This window comes from Protopterus annectens, chromosome 2.part2, assembly GCF_019279795.1.
Source record: "Protopterus annectens isolate FY-2018-M chromosome 2.part2, PAN1.0, whole genome shotgun sequence".
NCBI lineage: Eukaryota > Metazoa > Chordata > Ceratodontiformes > Protopteridae > Protopterus > Protopterus annectens.
Window position 1 is genome coordinate 662,250,009 of NC_056730.1, and position 22,000 is coordinate 662,272,008.

The 22,000-nt window shown below is 40.2% G+C and overlaps 1 protein-coding gene across 1 annotated transcript in view; it reads right to left on the reverse strand.

Moving 5' to 3' along the window:
* Positions 1 to 22,000, reverse strand: part of DNAAF9 (dynein axonemal assembly factor 9) — a 2,711,795-nt gene that overhangs the window by 977,049 nt on the left and 1,712,746 nt on the right. The gene's annotated exons all lie outside the window — the stretch shown is intronic.

A 22,000-nucleotide genomic window follows, 5' to 3' on the forward strand; every position in this document is an offset into this window, starting at 1 on the left:
GACATAGGCGCAAATAGATATGACATGAAACAAATGTATAAAAGACCAACCTGCCCAACAGTATACACATATATCATAAAAGTTCGAACTAGCTATTTAGCAAAAGAGCAGTTGTATATAAATGGTGGTAATAAAAAACATATAAGAAAATTATGTTTTCTGTAACGCCTTTCAATCTGAATGGTCTTGCAGATAAATATTAAAAAGAAAGAGTAGTGAACTATATTAAAGAATGTACAGTACAAATAGCTATACTACAGGAGACACACCTGGAAAGAAGTGAACATGTGAATTTGATAAAGAAAGGATGTTTATTCAGTGGAATATCTGGGGTAACGGAAAAGAGGAGTACTTATATTAATTGCAAGAGGAGCTCCAATAGTGATAGAAGAAGAAAAAAAGATAATAATGGAAAATACACAGACTAAGGGGCTACAGGCTAGGGTGGAGAATTACACTGGCATGCATTTATCCCCCCTAAAACTGCTGTAATGGAGCTTAAGAAAATTTTAGGAGAAATAGCTTTCATCAAGGAATGTTACTTATAGGTGGAGAATCGAATTTGGTTTGCAACAGTAAAGCTATGTCTTGAGGGCCTAGAAGGGAAAATATAACAAAGGAGGGTAGATTTCTGAAGAAATTTTTTGAAAATGTTTGGCATGGAAGATGTGAATTCCGTACTAGGAGTTCAGAGTGAATTTACAAATTACTTACGAAGATACAAAAACTGGGCTAGGCTAGGTAAATTTTATATCTCACAGGGACATGTGCATTTAATTGAAGGTCCTGAAATGCACCCAATAACTATTTCAAATCATGCACCAATAATAATTAAAATAAAAATGCAAGGTAATGAAATAACAATGAGACACTGGTGCTTTCCCACCTATTGGTTGAAATGAGAGGAATTTAAGAAAAGGGTTGTGGAACTAATTCAGCGGCTAGTAGAGAAGATAGAATTATTTTCTGAAAACATAGCTAAGTAGTGAGATAATTAACGTGGAGTTTAAAACTAGGGTGGAAATAAAAGAAAAGGAAATATGGTTAAACAGTAACAAGAATTATTTAGAGGGATTGACAAATGTTAAAGTATTGCAAAATAGGGGGAATCTCTCAGAACAAGAAAAGAGCAACTGCAGAATGCTAAACAGAAGATAAGGGATTACCTCGATAATATGCGTGAGTTTAGAAAGATTGCTGTTAAGCAACTATTTTTTGATAATAATTCTGGAGCACAAAAAATTTTAGCAAAAATCCAGCAAAGAAAGGTAGAAAGGGCAGTCACTAAGCTTAGGGAGCCTATAATAAAGAAGATAACAAGACACCCTGTAGAAGTATTAGAAATTTTATAAAAATTTGTATAAAGCAGAGAAATATAAATCAAGAAAAGGTACAAATGGAAATGTTTATGGAAGAATGAAATATGCCAAAGTTAGAGGTAGATGAGGCTCAGTTACTAACAGTTAGGATAGGAATGGATGAGATAAAAATGGCTATGTATAACCAATCTACAGGAAAGTCCCCAGGATTAGATGGTATTCCTGTAGAAATTTGGAAGTTAGGAGGGAAAAAACTGATAAAGATCTGGAAGGTTTTGTTTAACAGTATTTTAAGAGGAGGAGAAGTACTGGCATCATGAAAGAAGACGGTGGTAACAATAATACCTTAAGTTGATAAAGATCCATTGGATCCAGCTTCATACAGATCCATTTCAATACTAAACCATGATTACAAAGTGCTCATGTCTATAATGGCTAAAAGAATGGCAAAATTATACCAAAATTCATAGATATTGATCAGTGTGGTTTTGCGGAGGGGTGGCAAACTTTTGATAATATTAACAGAACATTGATGATCCAGAGGGAAGCAGTGCCACTTTTATTGGTGGGTCTTGATGCAGAGAAAGCATTTGACAGAGTAGACTGGGACTTTGTGAGCAGGGAAATGGAAGCATTTGCTTTTCCTAATACAATTATAAAACTGACTAGAAGAATATATGAGGGATCAGAGGTGCAAATTAAAGTGGGTGGGGGGTCCTCTGATAATTCTGCTTGAGTAGAAGAATCAGGCAGGGTTTTTCGCTTTCCCCTTTGTTGTTTGCAAACTGGCAAAGAAAATAAGGGACTCTGAAATTCAAGGATATAATTGGTATGGTAGTCAGGAAAAGCTGACTCTATTTTGCAGATGACATTATTTTATACTAGACAAAACCATAAAAGGACATTACAGTGTTATGGAACATTTTAAGACAGTTTCCAATCTTCTTGGGATATAAAATGAATGAAGCTAAAACAAAGGTAATAGCAGTAAATTATACACTCACACATGAATTGGTCCAACAATATCCATAGTTATGGTGACATGATAAAATGAAGTATTCAGGAATATAAATCAGAAATGACTGTGGTAGCAGCTAAGGATATGTGAGAAGAGACTGAACAGCAGATAATACAAAAATCGAGAAACTGGAAGTTTTGTTATATGAATATGGAAACTAAGATACAAGTCATTAAAATGTTTTAGTCCCTCTAGTCTTATACACAGGTCACATACTTTTATCAACCAAAGGAGAATTTGTGGATAGCAATTAAAAAAAAAAGAGTTGAAAGATTTTATCTGGGGGGGAGACAGAAAAGGTCATGTGGGATAAGCTGATTCGACCAACAGAACAAGGCAGACAAGGATTACCTAATTTGGGGGGGGGGGGTATTTCAGAGCAACACAGTTAAGGGTCTTATACATAGCACAAGCAGAAAACTATAATTCAAATTGGAAAGGAATGATGCTGACGCAGGGAGAAAGCTCAAGAAATAAGGAGACATTGGAATTTTGGATGCAGAGTCTTAACTCATTAACCCAGAGTAACTTCTCATGGCGCCTCTGTGCTTAACACCGAGTGCGCCATGAGAAGATACTAATTGAAAGCTGTTACCCCCGAGTGCCTTTCACAAGCGTGAGTAACTTTGCAGGCATATTGTAGCTCCACTGCTGAAAATTAAGTTGAAAAAGTAACTGAACGTTGTCAGTTACCTTGTCAACTTAATTTTCAGCGTGAACTTTTATGGTCTTCATATTTGACTTAAATTAGAAAATTAGCTTGCAACGCAGCCTGTATTTGCATGTCAACAGCAAGCCGATTGTAGTGTGCTTTTCATCCACCAATGACAGTCACCTCTTGCGTAACACCCCCCCCTCCACTCTCTTATGTCCAGATAAATAGAGTGTCCTACAGTAGATATTCCCTTTCTTTTTCTGTATTCTGTGGAATTATCTACTGTATTCCTCTTTATCATGCCATTTGGGTACCATTGAAAAGCTGCAATGGAGATCCGAGTGTTTTCCTGAGTAAACCTTGACTTCAGCAGACAATTTTCATGACCGAGCCTGCCTTAGTCCTCCCTACGGTAAGATGGTCTCATTCCATACATTTTTTTCTATCAACTGCCAGGGTTGTTAGGTTTGTTTGTGTGCAGCGAGTAGGCTATGTAAAAGTATGGTAAAGTTTGCTTTACTGTTTTGCTTGTGAAATCGCTGGTTTCTTGTGGTTATACTTGCCATAGCCAGCATTGCTTGCCCAATATCAAATCCCAGTTCTTTCCGTGTACTCAATCGAGGTGCAAGAATCAAGTAAAAAACACAAGCCTGACTAGGGTCTGAAGTATGTACATCCTTCAGTTCAGGACAAAATGGTGTGATAACTGATCTGCTGAGGGTAGACATAGACCTTGAACCACTGTTAGCCTCCCTCTTCCTTCTCCTTCTCGTCCCAAGGCACAAAAGTTTCGGAGGTGATCAGGGAAGTGGGGCCAAAATGGTTCAAGTGGTGAACCAGCATGCAAACCATGCCCCCGCCGCCTGTGTTGGGACTCGTCTCACCAGCCACTCCTCCTAAACTGCAGTAAGTACTCAATTGTATTTATTACTGCTTGATGTAGCTCATTCTAAGCCTTTTGGTTTAAACACTTGGGCTTCGGACCAATTGTTTTGCACTGAGGGGGTTTGTGGTCTGCACTGTAGTGGCAGAACAGGTAGCTTACATCCTTCTAGGTTGGGAACTGCTGATTGAGGGCTCAGTGTCTGTTATTCTAAAAGTGTATTAATTCTGGTTTAAGCACTTGGGCTTTCAGGCCAGTTATTTTACATTAAGAGGGTTCGTGGTCTGCACTCTTGTGGGAGGAGAGGCTGGACTCTGCCCTTCTGAGCTGGGAATTTCTGGTTAAAGGCTTATAGTGCATGCATATCTGAACTGCTTCTTACTGAAGTTGGTGCGCTTTGTTTGTTGTGGCATAGACTGGATTCGGGCCTGCTGGATCTAGCTTTGTTTGTGTAACTTGAGCACTAATCCAGGCATTCTCTAATGTATTCAATTGTATTTATTACTGCTTGGTAGCAACTTGATTAAAGTGTAGCTATCATTCTAAGTCTTTTGGATTAAGCACTTGGCCTTCAGACCAGTTGTTTTACATTAGGAAGGTTTGTGACATGCACTGTGGTGGCAGGACAGGTAGCTTTCATCCTTCTAAGTTGGGAACTGCTGATTGAGAGCCCAGTGTCTGTTATTCTTAAAGTGTATTAGTTCTGCTTTAGGCACTTGGGCTTCAGGCCAGTTATTTTACATTAAGAAGGTTCGCGGTCTGCACTCTTGTGGGAGAAGAGGCTGGACTCTGGCCTTCTGAGCTGGGAATTTCTGGTTAAAGGTTTATAGTGCCTGAATATTTGAACTGTATCTTACTGAAATTGGTACACCTTGTTTGCTGTAGCATAGACTAGATCCAGGCCTGCTGAATCTAGCTTTGTTTATATGCTTGTTGTTTGTTTGCTTGTTATTTCCCTGGAACGCTAATTCCACCTAATACACGGCTTCTTAGCGCTTCTGTGGATCACTAGTGATATCTGCATTGCTTACTGTACTTATTTCCTTGTTTCACTTGAAAGAAAGTTACTGTTTGTCATTTTTGCATTTAAGTTACCTGTAACACATTGCACTTAAGTTACCTGGCACTTGCGTGCTAAAGCAATTATATGTCAGCACTAAAAATTAAAAGCACTACACCCTCACTCCCCACTGGCCCTTGTTTTCAATTATTAAGGAATTCCCAATATTATTCTAGCATGTCCAAAGGTCAGTTGTCAATCTCCTCTCCGGTCCAGCTGGTGAATCTGGGAATCTTGAGGCAATGTTACAACTGCCTCATGTACACAGACAACCTTCTCCTCCTCCCAACAAATTCCAACACATGTGAGAGATGCAACCATATAGCCAAACTGGAGGCTAAGCTCTCTCAACTCAGTACTGGCATAACCAGTCAGGAGGAGAAGGAAACCACACTCACTACAATTCCAATCTCACATAGACCTACCACGACAGCAAACCAAACACATAATCACACAAAAACATACTCGGAGGCTCTAAATAAAGATCTGCCTAAGCAGCAGAGACCTCTAAAGCAGACACCCAAGCAACCGCTACCCCAAAACAAGACACATGCAACACATATCTCACAAAGCCAGTATGCCGAACAGTCACAGCCCTTAAGACTAAACAACACACCTGATACACTTGTAATAGGTGACTCTAACGTCAGGCACACTGACATCCCACTCACCAGGCTGAACAAGGAGAGGGTCATGTTGAGCAGCCTGTCGGGCGCTAGGATCCACCACATAACACAAGCACTCAGGTCACTCCAAGGCAAGTACAAATATGACTTAGTCATTGTCCATGCTGGTGTGAATGACCTGAGACGTACCTCCCTGGACTACATGAAAAGAGACATAAAGGAGCTCTCTGAGCATGTAGCCCAGGCCGGTATGACCCTGACCTTGAGTAGCATCTTACCCTCACCAAGAATGATGCCACAATATGAAGACAAGATGATCAATTTCAACAATTGGCTTAAGTACTGGTGTCATTCAAAGGGGATCCAATGCCTGTCAGCTTGGGATGATATGCTCGACAAGCCACGATGCTTCGCTAGGGACGGCTTGCACCTGTCACCCCTGGGCTTTTGGATATTGGCAAAGGCTCTTGCTACCCCCATAGTGCCTTTTTAGGCAAGGCTCAAAAGACAAACCCACCTCCATAGGTATCACAAGGGATACGAAACTAAGAGTAATGCTACTCAACGCCAGAAGTCTAAACCTCAAGATGCACGCACTCGAAACTCTCCTTAGCATGGAGAACATCGATATCTGTGCAGTAACAGAAACCTGGTTCAGGGCTCCCGAGAGCACCCCAGCACTACCAGGTTATACATCATACCATGCTTTTCGGCCCCAAAACTTGGACCGAACCATAAAAGGAGGGGGAGTATCGATATTCATCAGAGATACCCACACCTCCAGGTTGGTGGCAAAGCACGAAGCATCAGAGACTATCCATGTGCAACTAACAGTGGGTAGAACTGCCTTCCAGTTTATAGCCTGCTACAGACCACCCTCCCAAACCCAGGAACCCCAATCAGCCTTTCTGAGAACACTGGAAAATATGAAGGTCTCTCCAAACACCATTATATTGGGCGACTTCAACTACCCAAACATAGACTGGGAGCATTACTCTAGCTCCAACACCCTAGCCCAAGGGTTCCTAGAATTTATAAACTCAAATGCTATGGAACAACTTGTTACCACTCCCACAAGAGGGGAAAACATACTGGACCTGATCATCACCAACATGGGGACTCTATGCTCCAGACCAGAAGTGTATCCCTCACTGGTAAGATCAGACCATAAACTAATCTCACTGGATATTCACACCCCTACCCCAACCCCTGCCCAGAAAACCACAGTGAAAAACTTCTCTAAAGCAAATTTCACACTCCTCAAAACCGAGGTGGAATCCTTCAAAGCCCCCGGGCCTGTGGAAAATACGGCCCAGACTGCAGAATCCTTTATAAACGCATTCTATGAACACCTTCAGGAATGCATGGATCATGCGATCCCAAATAAAACCAAGACCCAATCCTCCAAAGGCAGACGTCCTGTCTGGTGGACCCCAGCCATAAACAAACTATACAATAGAAGGAGGAAGCTACTAAATGATAGAGCAAAATCCCAAAAAGGGAAGGCATCACTGATCAGTATTAGCAAAAAACTACGGGCACTCATAAAATTGTCTAAGGCCAGCTTCGAGAGAAAAATTGCACAGGACACTAAGGATAACCACAAGGCTTTCTTTAGTTATGTTAGGAACCTGGGTGGTAATTCCCAGATATGCTCAGAATTAGTCCAACATGACAAAAAATACACTGAACCCACAGACATTGCCAACATCCTAGCTGACAAGTTCAGTGCAAACCCCCCCCCCACCAAAAGGGCAAATATCTATCCCAGCAGAGTGCTGCCCCCCTGACATCTCAGATGCTCAGGTAAGAGCCGCCCTCCAAAGCAAAAAACACAGCATCAATGGGACCAGACGGTGTCCCGGGCTGCGTCCTACATGAACTCCAAGAAGAGCTAAACCCAAACATAAAACTACTGTTCAATCTCAGCCTTACTACAGGATATGTGCCCAAAGAGTGGCGTACAGCAACAGTGGTCCCTCTTCATAAAGGTGGTGCCTCAACGGATCCTGGAAACTATCACCCCATAAGCCTGACTAGCTTGGTCTGCAAAGCTATGGAAAGGATCATCATGGACCTCATAAATAAAGATATTGGGGACCTACAGACACTGGATCCTACCCAGTTCGGCTTTGTTAAGGGCAGATCCTGCCTCTTAAACCTGGTTGATTTCTTTGAAACAGTCACCAAGGCCATTGACGAGGGGAAGGTGGTCCACACAGCCTACGTGGACCTCACAAAAGCCTTCGATACAATACCCCACTCGGGCATTATAGATAAGCTCACCAGCTTAAATATAAACCCCTATGTCACTAGATGGATTGCAAACTGGCTCAAGGACAGAACCCACATGGTTAGAATTGCGGGAGCCATGTCAGACTCCAAACCAGTTACAAGTGGTGTCCCACAAAGCTCAGTCCTGGGACCTCTCTTGTTCGGTATATATTTCTCGGAGGTACAGGCCAACACGGAAGGACTGTGGCTGACCAAGTTCACAGATGACTGCAAACTGGGCGCCATAATCGACTCTCCAGCCGACACAAGCATCCTCCAAAAGGGCCTCATAGAAAGACAACTGGTGCCAGAGCCATGGCCTCAAGCTAAATGCCAAAAAGTGTATAGTCATCCCCTTTGGCAAAAACAAAGTGCCCACAAATTACCACATAGGTGGTAATCCATTAAGTACAGAAGAAGTAATTAGGGACCTGGGGACCCAAGTTGATAGCAATCTCTCATTTGACACCACGTGGCCAAAGTGGTTAGAAAAACATTTTATATAGCCCACCTAATCATGAAGGGATTCACATCTAGATCAGGGGAGGTCATCGTGCCTCTTTACTCATCCCTCATCAAGCCCATAATTGAGTACAATGCCCCTTTTGGGATGTACCTTACCAGACACCTGCAGCAACTGGAAAGACCCCAAAAGTACCTCACCAAGAGGATCAAAGGGCTCAAACAGATGCCATATGCTGCCCGGTTAAAGAAACTCCAGCTCTACTCAGTGGCATACCGCCTGTTCAGAGGCGATCTGTGCCTGACGTATAAAGCCATGTCCAACCCGGAATTAATGGACATGCTGCACCTCAGAAAATCCAAATCCCATCGAGCTACGTGCTCGAGAGACTTGAACCTCAGCACTGAAATAAATAGGACATGCTGGAGGGACAGATTCATAACCCAGAGGCTCCCTTCACTCTGGAATAAAATCCCAGTCCAGGTTAGGCAGAGTTCCTCATTGACTCTCTTCAAGAGGAATCTTGATGAGTGGATGGGAGATCGTAGGTTTACCCCGGGTATAACTTCTGTGTCACTGTTAGACAGAGGCACAGTATACTAACCTCAAAAAAGGGCATAGCAAAATAAATTTAAAATGGGTGGCGAAAGCCAAACACATTCTGGCTAGGCTTATAAATGCCCTAGGGCAGATAGCCTAGTATGAACCTATGAACCTAAAAGAGCACAACTACACAAGTACCAGTAGACAAAATGGTAATCTAGCGTTTTTTGGTCTGCATGGATCCTTTCAGGGTTAGGATGGCGGTGAAAAATTCCATGGCTCCTGAGCTCTGGTCCCAGCCTCAGTCCACCCGCTTCCACCCGGCTGCAAGGAGGAGACCGAGGAACTTACTTGGTCCTTCTTATTCCTTCCCAGATCAGTGAATTGAGACAGGGGGCCAATTTCTTTCCCCCTTCAAGGTTTCATGTCACACACAGCGTCAATGCATCACCAGCACACTGCTGAAAGTATACAGGTGGCAGCTGCAGTGATCACGGCAGAACAAGGAGAAGGAACGGCTTTCCTGCCAGGGAAGCCTAGCTGTAGCAGGTTCATAGACATTTCACAGTGGCAACGAATGCACAGTTGTATCATATATCATATACCTACAACACACACAAAACATTCCTCTCAGTTTTCAATACTTGCAAATAATGATGTACTCCTACCTTTGACATGTCGAGAGGAGTAGTAGCTGCAGTGAGAGAGTTGGTGTACAGACTTCTGTACAGGACCTAGCAGTCAAGAATGCATTTTATTTTAGAGCGTACTTTCCCCCATTTTCTTTCATGTGACACTCTGGAGTTATAAGAAGGCAAGCATATGTATGTTTCAACTTGTTTACTTTTTATGTCAGTAGAGAGAAGCGACAAATGTTACATAGACTGATGCAGTATGCACTCTAAGTATGGCATTCATAAGTCTTTTATCACCAGGCAAAGCCCAGCCACTGTAAGACTTTTATGTAAGTCATTAGTTGTTTCTCAGTAGCTACAGGCTGTGGTATGAAATGTTATTCAGCTCACACTGATTGGTATGAGCCAGTGTCTCTGCATAGTATAGTAAAATGTACATTGTATGTAAACAGCTCTTTTCCTTAGGATTTTGAAGTTATGAATTATTTATCTATAGTTGACTGTTGATAGCAGTGTTTCTACACACATACAGAAGCATGATATATAGATACCTTTCTCATAGTCCACCTAGTATCCCCATAAATCATCACTGGAACATAATTATTTGGCTGATTTGTGACCGGAGCAGCAAAAATTGTATTCTAAAACTTTGCTCACCCTTTACGTGAGCACCTCATGACAGATGCTTCCAGTTTCAGTTTTCTCTCCCAGGCCATAATGTTGTTTGCAGGTCTGAAAGGAAAATTTGAACTTTCTTTGTTACATTTTTTACTACTTTAATTTGTGAGTGAATGTCATTGATTTTGGTCAGAACTTGTAGTGCACACATACCTTTTGGGAAGTCATGGGCATGATATTTGTCAGCTTTGCTTCCAAGATGCAGCAGTGTTTTTTTTTTTCTTTGGCAACAGAAAATTTTATGCTAAAAGTAAATTACTGTAGTATGTTTAAACAAAGCAGTGGTCAGTGCATAGATGGTTTTTAGTATTGATGGTGTCACTTAATTCAGTGAACTCTCTAATGTATGTAAAACATGTTTATAAACAGAGTATGTGATACTTTATCCCAATAATACAAGCTTATCTGTAACCCTAACCTGAGGTGAGGCTATGATTAAACATGACACATAGGTGAGATGTCAATTCATTTTGTAGCTCATGTAGTACACAGCCCAGGATGTCATCTGGTCCCATGGATGCTGTATTCTTAGCTTTGGAGAGTCCAGTTTATACCTGTGTGGCTGTGATTACCGAAATTTGGCAATCTTTTGGTATTGAGATGGGCCCTTTCCTGGGATTCCTGGGAGTCTGGGATTTTCTTATTTTCTGCAAGAGTTTCTTTCTTCTGTTGTATAATTTGTTTATGGCAGGGGACCACCAGATTGGCTTCCTTTTATTTGGAGGAGAGCGTCTTGGTTCTATTTGGGATGGCACGATTCATGCACGAGTGGCTGTGCTTGTACAGTGCCTCAGAGTAGGTTTCAGCAGTAGAACTTTCAGCTCCCGCCTGCATGGTGTCATGAAGTTTGTCACTTCTGACTTGAGTAGCATGACATTGGCTTTGGAGAAGTTTTTTACGGAGGTTTCCTTACTGAAGGGTGGGATGTGGATGTCAAGGGTGATTTGCTTATGATCAGACCTGACCAATGAGGGGGTGACCTATCTCCCATATTGGTAATGACCAGGTCTAGGATATTGGAGCCCCTGGTGGGACAATGGATTAGTTGATCCAGGGCATTGGAATTTATGAATTCCAAGAACCATTGAGAAAAGGTGTTGGCACCCCAGTAGTTCTCACATTTAATGGCAGGGCAGTTGAAATCACCCCATATTAGGGTATTTGGTTGTATCTTACTATTTTCCAGTATGTTTAGAAAGGTGTAGTGAGAATCTTGGGGCATGGTGGGGGATCTGTAGCAAGCTACAATTTGGATTGCAGTCTTACCTAGTGTTAGTTCCACCTGGAGAATTTCAGATGCATTGTGTTGGGCATCTAGCCTGGAGGTGTGAATATCCATGGTGAATATGGACACTCCTCCATCTTTAGTGTTTCGGTCTTGGTTTGGCGGCCAAAAAATGTGGTAAGAGTTGTAACCTGGTATTGCAGGGGTGCTCTCTGGAGCCTGCAACCAGGTCTCAGTTACTGCACAGATGTCTATGTTCTCCATTTTTAGGAGTGCCTCAAGAGACTGAATTTTGAGGTTTACATTTCTAGCATTACCTTCAGATGTTGCATGCTTATAGTTATACCAGTACAATATTACCATTCTTTATTTTTTTCACGCTGAAGAACAGCATATCCTTTCCATTGTATGTAAACAGCTCTTTTCCTTAGGATTACCAAAAGGTAATAGTCATGGACACCCATTTGGAAATTATCTGTTTTGACACAGGCTGTCCACACTTACCATCACAAGAAATAAACAATTGCTCCAGATATTCTGAAAGATTTAGTTTTGCCTAGAAGTTACCCATGTTATTACTTGCTGACTACTACCTGCATGTAGCCATGTTATATTTTGGGAATTTTTCTGGCCTTTGTCAGTAATGTGTGCAACTTAGGTGGGAGGAAGGGCTAAGTGTTATACTATTTTACTGATTTACGGTATTACATAACAGTTGCACAAGGTGATATAATGAGTACCTACTCAACAGGTTATGTGCAGCAATTATCACCTGTGTCTGAGCATGCATACCTTTGCAGTAATGAAAGGCAGGTCATTATCACATTAACAACAACTCACTTACAATATAGCACTGAGTCATTATCACTTTTCAGGTAACACTATCAGGAGCTGTCACTGTTATTCACACAAGTACAACTCGTTATCACATTGAAGTACAACTCGTTATCACATTGATGAATGCACAAGCCAGACTGTATTTTTCTCTGCTTGTAGTCATTCCAAGCCACCCCCTCCATTCTTCATCATGCCCTGATGTAGCTCTCCACTCAGTCTCCCTCCTTTCAGGTGTAGTCAATGTATGTAGGTGAGGGTAGTAAATGTATGAAGGTCAGGACAGCAATGAGCGAGTTACTTCAGTCCCTCATCCCTTAGGTCCATTGTTGAATGGACACATGTAAAGAGAAAAGGCAGAGGTAAGGCAGACTGCTGACACTGAAGGAGGTCATGAGACCATAGTGGTATCAGCAGTCTGAGTGGGCAGCCAGCACAGCTATGGGACACTACAGATAACCAACATCTGGAGCCCCATGCCTGTTCTTGGCATATTAGTGGAGCGGCGGTCCTTACCCTGCTTTTTCTCTTTACATGTGCCCTTCCTGTGCACCCTTGTCGGTGTCCACCCATGCTTTATTTCAGGTAAGGTAAGACTGTCTTCTGCTGTTCAGACGTTTACAGAATGCTTTCATGCATGGCTTGATGCACAGGGTTGGTGGATCTACAATCTGCCGTAACGGCATCACCGCGGAAGATGGTCACCTGTTCAGAAGGGATGGCATTCACCTAACTGAGGAGGGCATTGCGTTGTTCTTGACCAACCTCCACAATGGCGTGAGGAGAGCCATGCAAGATTGCTAACATGCAGCTTGTGAGAAAAATGGAAAACACCCATGACCAAGTCGGACCAGTATAGTAAGTAAAACAGTATTATGAAATGTGTTGTGTAAAATTGATTTCTCTGAGCTTGTCAAATAACTCTTATGGAAATTATGATTTTTTTTCATATTTTGGTAAATAACTTTGCAAGGGAGCATCTGAATGTGCCAAGTAATATCTCATTTTGAAGACAGTATTGCTGGTTCTAACATGGTAAAAGAATTGTGCCTGTATGTTTGACACATGTGCAGATATCAAAGTTTGTTTGGGACTTACGGTTATGGAAATTATGATTTTTTTCATATTTTGGTAAATAACTTTGCAAGGGAGCATCTGAATGTGCCAAGTAATATCTCATTTTGAAGACAGTATTGCTGGTTCTAACATGGTAAAAGAATTGTGCCTGTATGTTTGACACATGTGCAGATATCAAAGTTTGTTTGGGACTTACGGTTATGGAAATTATGATTTTTTTCATACTTTGGTAAATAACTTTGCAAGGGAGCATCTGAATGTGCCAAGTAATATCTCATTTTGAAGACAGTATTGCTGGTTCTAACATGGTAAAAGAATTGTGCCTGTATGTTTGACACATGTGCAGATATCAAAGTTTGTTTGGGACTTACGGTTATGGAAATTATGATTTTTTTCATATTTTGGTAAATAACTTTGCAAGGGAGCATCTGAATGTGCCAAGCAATATCTCATTTTGAAGACAGTATTGCTGGTTCTAACATGGTAAAAGAATTGTGCCTGTATGTTTGACACATGTGCAGATATCAAAGTTTGTTTCAGACTTAGGTTATGGAAATTATGATTTTTTTTTCATATTTAGGTAAATAACTTTGCAAGGGAGCATCTGAATGTGCTAAGTAATACCTCATTTTGAAAAGATTATTTATAGTTCTAACATGGTAAAAGATTGGTGCCTGTATGTTGTACTCATAGGCAGATATCAAACTTTGTTTCGGACTTAGGTTATGGAAATTATGATTTTTTTTCATATTTTGGTAAATAACTTCGCAAGGGAGCATTTCATTGTGTGAAGTAATACATAATTTTGAAGACAGTGTTACTCCTTACAACATGGTAAAAGAACTGTGTCTGTGCACTGTACACACGTACAGATAGCACCGTTTGTTTAGTCTTGTATGAATATGAAAATTATACATTTACAATACTTCTCATTATTATGCCCATATCTTTGCAAGGGAGCATGGTAATCACAGAAATGATGCATCATTTTGAAGCTGACATTCAGATGCACAACTTCTACACTGATATGTAGGCCCTGTCTGTTACAGGTGATGAGATATTATGCTTTGTTTGTTTTTCAATTATGAGAAATAATATATTAATCATATTTCTGTGAATATCTCATGAAAGGAGCATCAGACAGTAATAGTTAAAGAGTTATTAACATTTGTTTTCTGTATAGTATTACAAATGGATTTTCTGAAAATGAGCTCAGGCTGCACTGTTGTTCCTATGGTGGAATTAAGCAGGCAGCTTTTTCTGAGCTGCTCTGGAGTGAATGAGTTAAGGAGAACAACTAAAATCATACATAGTATTATATTCATAAAATAGCAGGGAGTATTCTAAGAACCAAACCAGCACGAGAATGCAGAAGAGAGATTTTGCCGACAGGGATGACTATGGTCAGGGATACAGATAATAGACAAGCGGGGGCTGGAATTTACTGTAGAAAACTGGCAAAGGAACCAAGGTATTGGGAGCAAATAACTAGAAAGGGAAAGGTAATAGAATGGGAAGAGGCTAAGAATTTATTTGGATTGCAGATTAGAGAATGCCTTCCTTATCAAGGACAGATATCAGAGTATAGGCAAAGAGAAAGAAATAGGGGACTCCTAAATGAAAGACCAGCACTGGTAGCGTTTTTAATAGAATCTAGAACAGAAGTTGCCATTAAAAAAGGAATAATTAGTAAGGCATATAAAATAATGCATGATAATTATAAGAATGAATCAGAGGAGCTTAGAAAGGATTGGGAAGAGAGATTGGATAACCAATTCACAAACAGATTATATCTCCCAAATATGCAACAAAGTCTAGAAGATGTGGGTCTTTGCCTGGAAGTGTTTGCACAGGTATTTTTATACCGCAAGTAGACTCCAAAGAATATTTACTCGGGTGGATAGCAAATGTTGGAGGTGTGACAGGTAAGAAAGAGGTAGCTGGGAACATATTTTTTGGGAGTGTAGTGGGCTGGTGGACTTTACGGATTTGCTGCGGAATGCTCTGTGTAGATGCTGGTTGAGCAGACTGGACTGACTGGCGAGATGATTTTTTTGAGTTATGCTTCAGAATCGGAATTGCCTAGACATATAAAGCCTTGCTGATTCGAATTACAGTGGCTGCCAAAAAAGCAATTTTAGAGAAAATGGAATCTTGAAAAAAAAAATCAATGTCTAGACCAACTTTACTAGAAGCAGTGAGTATAGTAACAGAGATAAACAACTAGAATTGGGATCTTTAGAAAAGGGAACGAACAAACTACACAGGAAAAAAAATGGGAATTGTGGGAACAATATATACAGAGCAGGAACGAAGTTTACGAGGCAGGATTTGACTGAGCCATACAATGCTTAACTGACAATGACCGGATGGTTTATAAGTGATGTACAATGTTTGCAACTACAGTTGTTTCAGTGGTGTCTGTGATGTAAACTGCAACTAAATTGGTGTCATTTTTTTATGTTTCTCATTTATATAAATGTAAGATTGCCTTTGCCATATGTGAAAATTTAATAAAGATGTTTGGGAAAAAAAAAAAAAGAAATGACAAGAAAGTGATGAAGCAATCTTAACTCTGACTGGCTAATCCTAAGGATGAAATCAGCAATCAGCAGTTAGAGTGAAGATGTTTGGTGGTGGTGGTGGGGGGGCAGTTTTTGAAGCAGGACGGCTGTTGTTTCCTAGGCAGGAAATAACCCATATAGCCTAAAGGCTACTACAGCATGCAGAATGATGAACATAGTCAATGACAATTGTAGTATGGTCAACAACACTGGTAGTATATAAGCCAGTTACTGCAACAAGTGTTTAGGAATCAGATTTGAAATAATGCTACTAGGTAGCAGATTTCTAATTTGACTACTTCCTAACTTAGATCTACTAAGAAAAGTCCTGACAGGATAGATGCCAGATTTAGTCTTCACCTACTACTTTATTCTGGTAATACATGACAACATATTTCAAGTTTTTACTATAAATATATCCCACATGACCATATCTTACGATTTAGCTTCCAAGCCTGATCATTCACCCTTTTCTGATGTTTACCTGATGTCCACAGGGCCAGAGAAGACAATTCATCACATGCAATTTCTAAAGGAAATCTCAGCAACTACTATCCCATTAACATCAGCAAGTGTAACTAGAAAGACTAGGGTATATGATTTATGTTTTAAGGCTGTCACTCTTGTAGTTTGATGGTATATAAATGATGAGATGAAATTCTAAAACAAAACAGAAGGATGTTATTTACAGTGGATATAAAAAGTGTACACACCCCTGTTAAAATGCCAGGTTTTTGTGATATAAAAAAATTAGACCACAATAAATCATTTCAAAACTTTTCCCACCTTTAATGTGACCTATAACCTGTACAATTCAATTGAAAAACTAACAAATCTTTTGGGGAAAAAATATAAAAAATAAAAAACATGCAATAAGCTGGATGCATAAGTGTGCACACCCTTAAACTAATACTTTGTTGAAACACTTTTTGATTTAATTACAGCATTCAGTCTTCTTGGGAAGGAGTCTATCAGCATGGCACTCCTTGACTTGGCAATATTTGCCCACTCTTCCTTGCAAAAGCACTCCAAATCTGGCAGATTGCGAGGGCATATCTTGTACACAGCCCTCTTCAGGTCACTCCACAGATTTTCTATTCGATTTAGGTCTGGAATCTGGCTGGGCCATTCCAAAACTTTAATTTTCTTCTGGTGAAGCCACTCATTTGGATGTATGCTTGGGGTCATTGTCATGTTGAAAGGTGAAATTTATCTTCATCTTCAGCTTTCTAGCAGACACCTGAAGGTTTTGGGCCAAAAGTGACTGGTATTTGGAACTGTTCATAATTCCCTCCAACTTGACTAAAGCCCCAGTTCCAGCTGAAGAAAAGCAACCCCAAAGCATGACATTACCACCACCATGCTTCACCATGAGGATGGTGTTCTTTCGGTGATACGAAGTGTTGTTTTTGTGCCAAACGTGCTTTTGGGAGACAATGTATTTGTTTTACAAATTTTAGCCAGGCCTGGATGTTTTTCTGTGTAAGAAAAGGCTTCCGTCTTGCAACCCTACCCCCCATAGTCCAGACATATGGAGAATACTGGAGATTGTTGTTACATGTAGTACAGAACCAGTACTTGCCAGAAATTCCTGCAGCTCCTTCAGTGTTTCTGTAGGTCTCTTGGCAGCCTCCCTGACCAGTTTTCGTCTTGTCTTTTTATCAGTTTTGGAGGGACGTCCAGTTCTTTGCAACATCACTACTGTCCCATATTTTTTCCACTTTTTGATGACTGTCTTCAACTGTGTTCCATGCTATATCCAATGCTGGGGAAATTTTTTGTACCCTTCTCCTGACTGATACCTTTCAACAATGAGATCCCTTTGATGCTTTGTAAGCTCTCTGCGAACCACGGCTTTTGCTGTAGCAGGCAACTGAGTAAATGTCAGGAAAATCCTACTAGGACAGCTGAACTTTATTTAGGGTTAATCAGAGTCTCTTTAATTGATGGCAGGTGTATACCCAAGAAGACTGAATGCTGTAATTAAATCAAAAGGTGCTTCAACAAAGTATTAGTTTAAGGGTGTGCACATGCAACCAGTGTATTGTACATTTTTTTATTTTTTATATGTTTTCCCCTAACAGATTTGTTTGTTCAACTGAATTGTACAGGTTATAGGTCACATTAAAGGTGGGAGAAGTTTTGAAATGATTTATTGTGGTCTCATTTTTTATATCACAAAAACACGGCATTTTAACAAGGGTGTGTACACTTTTTATATTCACTGTATTTATTTTTTTTTATTTTGGATGTAAGGATGTTGCCCTCAAATGATCACTTGTGTGACTGTCAAAACGGTTCTACATACCTCACTGTTTTCCTTTCTGATAATAATCAGAATAGCTGCACAAGCTCCTTTCCTTGTCTACAAGAAAAAAGTCATGTAAGTAGTCACCTATTACCTACCTGCATACACTTACATATGCACACATCTACCTTTCTTAGCACAATATGAGGGGTTGCAAAGGTGCATCCAATTTGAAACACTTCACAGACAGATTTCTATAAATGGGTTGCTGTGCCACAGATACTTCCCCTGCAGTTACTTTACAAAGCCAATGGAATCTACCATTTGGATAGCAAGAGGTCATAAACTGTATGCTTATTAACATTTTGTTATGCACACTGATATCATTAGATCACTGCTACCCAAAAGAACAATGAACTAGACCAGTTTTTATTGTGTTAATGCTTCAGCTTTTTTTGAACAAGAAACATCTTTATTAAATTATCGCTTAGGACAAAGGCAGACAAACCATATTGACCCTAGCAGTGAGCATTTTATATCACAGACCTTACTGACTTATTCCTAGTTGTAAACATTATACATCACTTATAATCTACCCAATCATTTGTCAATCAAACATTACATATATCATTCAAGTTGTGCCTTATTTTAAACCTCATTCCTCCCCTGTATGTATGGTTCCCACAATTCTCATTTTTTCCTGTGTCATTTGCTCCTACCTTTTTTTAAAGGTCACAATTCCAGTTTTATCTCTGTTACTATATTTACTACTTCTAGTACAGTTGGTTTAGACTTTGATTTCCATTTTCTGGCTTTTTTGGCAGCCACCATAATTAGGCTCAGCAAGGCCTTACTATGTCTAGGCAATTCTGATTCTGTATCATAGCTCAGAAAAATAATTTCCCTAGTTACACCAATTTGTTCACCCAGTATTTCTGAGAGAGTAGTCTTCAGGGAATCTTTAAAGTCTGCCAACTCATTGCACTCCCAGAAAATATGTTCCTAGTTACCTCTTTCTTCCCCATCACACCTCCAACATGTGCTGTCTAGCTGTGGAAAAAATCTCTGCAGTCTAAATGGGGTATTAAACTATGTAACCATTTCCAAGCAAAAATCCCCATATCTTCTACATGTTGTTGCGTATTTGTGAGACATATATATCCCCCCCCAGTTTCTTTGTGAACTGCTAATACAATTTCTCTTTCCAATCTTTTCTAATCTCCTCTGATTCTTATAGTTATCATAAAACACTTTATATGGTCTACTAATTATTCCTTTTTAACATCAGCTTCTGTTCTAGATGCTACTAAAAGCTCTACCAGTGCTGGACTTTCATTTAGGGACCCCCCCATTTCTTTCTCTTTGCTTACACCCTATCAATCATCGACACCGAAGGCAATCTCTAACCTGCAGTCCAAATAAATTCTTGGTGTCTTCCCATTCTGTTATCTTTCCCTCTTTAGCTATTTGTTCCCAATACCTTGGTTCCTTTGCCAGTTTTCTCCAATAAATTCCAGCCCCCTCTTGCCTATTGTCTGTATCCCTAATTGCTGTCACCCTATTGGAAGAATCTCCTTTTTCCATTCCCATGTTGGCTTAGTTGTTAGAATACTTTCTGCTACTTTATGAATATAACATTCTGTATGATTATTGTTATTCTCCTTAAAGGTCTGCATCCAAAATTCAGTCTTTCCTTGTTTCTTGAGCTTCCCCTCCGATTCATCTTCATCCCTTTCCAGTTTGAATTATAGTTTTCGGCTTGTGTTATGTATTGGAGCCTTAACTGTGTTGATCTGAACTACCCCTTCAAATTGGGTAATCCCAATCCGCCTTGTTCTATTGGGAGAATCAGCTTATCCCACTTGACTCTTGCAGTCTTCTCCTCCCAGATAAAATCCTTTAGCTCTTTATTAATTGCTATCCACAACTTCTCCTCTGGTTGATAAAAATATGCATGACCTATGAATAAGACTAATGGGACTAAAAGCATCGTAATTGCTTGTATCTTACTATCCATATCCATATAACAGAGCTTCCATTTTCTCACTTTTTGTATTATCTTCTTACTCTCTTCCCACATATCCTAAGCTGTCACACCAGAATCACTTTTAATCCATACTCCTAAATATTTCATTTTATCATGTCCCCATAAATATGGATATTGCTGAACCAATTCACGTGTGGGTACACAATTTACCGCTATTACCATTGTTTTAGCTTCATTAATTTTGTATCCTGAACAGACAGGAAACTGTCTCAAAATGTTCCACAACACTGTAATGTCCTTTTCTGGTTTTGTTTGCTATAAAATAATATCATCTGCAAATACAGCCAGCTTTTCCTGACTACCATACCAATTATATCCTTGCATTTCTGAGTCCCTCCATCAAATGCGTTCGCTGCATCAAGACCACCCCAACAACAGTGGTGTTTTCTTATATTCTGCTTCCCTCTGGATCATCAATGTTATGTTAATGCTGTCAAATGTTTGCCTCCCCTACACAAAACCACACTGATGCATAGCTATAAATTTTGGCATCACTTTTGCCATTATTTATATATATATATATATATATATATATATATATATATATATATTACTTAACATAACGTTCCATCTGTGTTGTCGGTCTTCTATTATCTTTGACCATTGGGTACTCGGTTCTGATCCTCGGAACCAGCTCAGCTTTTATACAGCTCGCGCCAGCCAAAAACTCTCAACCTAAGACTCTACCCACAATACTCCTCTCTAAAATACCTCAGATTGAGTTTGGAGCCACATAGAAAGAAACAGGAATTTGCAGCAAAAGGAAGAAGCCATGTCCAAGGTCAAACCTGATGAAGTTACCAGGACAAGCATCCGATCCTCCAGGAAGTCTACAGGAGGGGGAAGGAAGGTGGGGTGTCAAGGATAAATAAAGATCAACAACACATATGGAATGTTATGCAAGTACATAACTTCTTTACCTGATGTTGTCAATCTTCATTTATCCTTGACCTTTGGGATAGAGTTCCCATCTACTTTAGGTCCTGGGTGGCCTTATGGAAGGATATTCCTGAGAACCATAGAGCCAAAAGACCACAAAACCAAAGTCAGATCCCAAGGAGCTAGAGAGTCTTTAAACACAGATTTTAATCACAGAACTCCTTCAAAGCTACTGTGGAAATTAGAAATAGCAGCTGATTGGACCTTAAATTTGGTAGCAGAAGCTCCTTGATCAAAAAGTATGGCTAAAAATTCCAAAACTTTCTGAATCGGTGCAGCTCCTTGATCAAAAAGTATGGCTAAAAATTCCAAAACTTTCTCAACCGGTGCAGAGAAGTGGTTAAGATCATTATCTCATGCCCAAATCGAAAATCTCTTTCACATGCTAAGGCAGAGTTTCCTGGTGGATGGTTTATGGGAAGCCAGTAGAATTTTTTGAATTGGGGAAGGTAAATTATTCTGCCTGTTGACGGAATTGGAGAAACCAAGCTGTAAGCTTGAGGTTTTGAAAGTTGTGGTGCACCAGTCTCTGATGGTGAGACAACAAGTCTGGAACTGGGTCCAGAATCCATGGACGGTGAATTAGAATAGGCCATACGAAAGGGAACCAGACTTGCTGAGGCAAGAAGGGTGCAATGAAGATCACTTTGTTCTCAACCTGCTAATTTTCTTCAAAAAGAAGGGAATGAGAGGGAAGGGGGGAAAAGTTATAGAGTAGACCCGAAGTCCAATCGAGAAGAAGAAGAAGAAGAGCATCTCTCGGGGATTCCCCATGAGGGGAGATTAGAGCAAAGTAGCTGCTGCATTTGTTGTTCAGGCGTGATGCAAAGAAGTTGCAGTGACTAAAGATCTCCTTCTTCACTCTGGGGTTGAAAGACCACTCGTGAGGCAGGAGAATGCATCTGCTTGGTT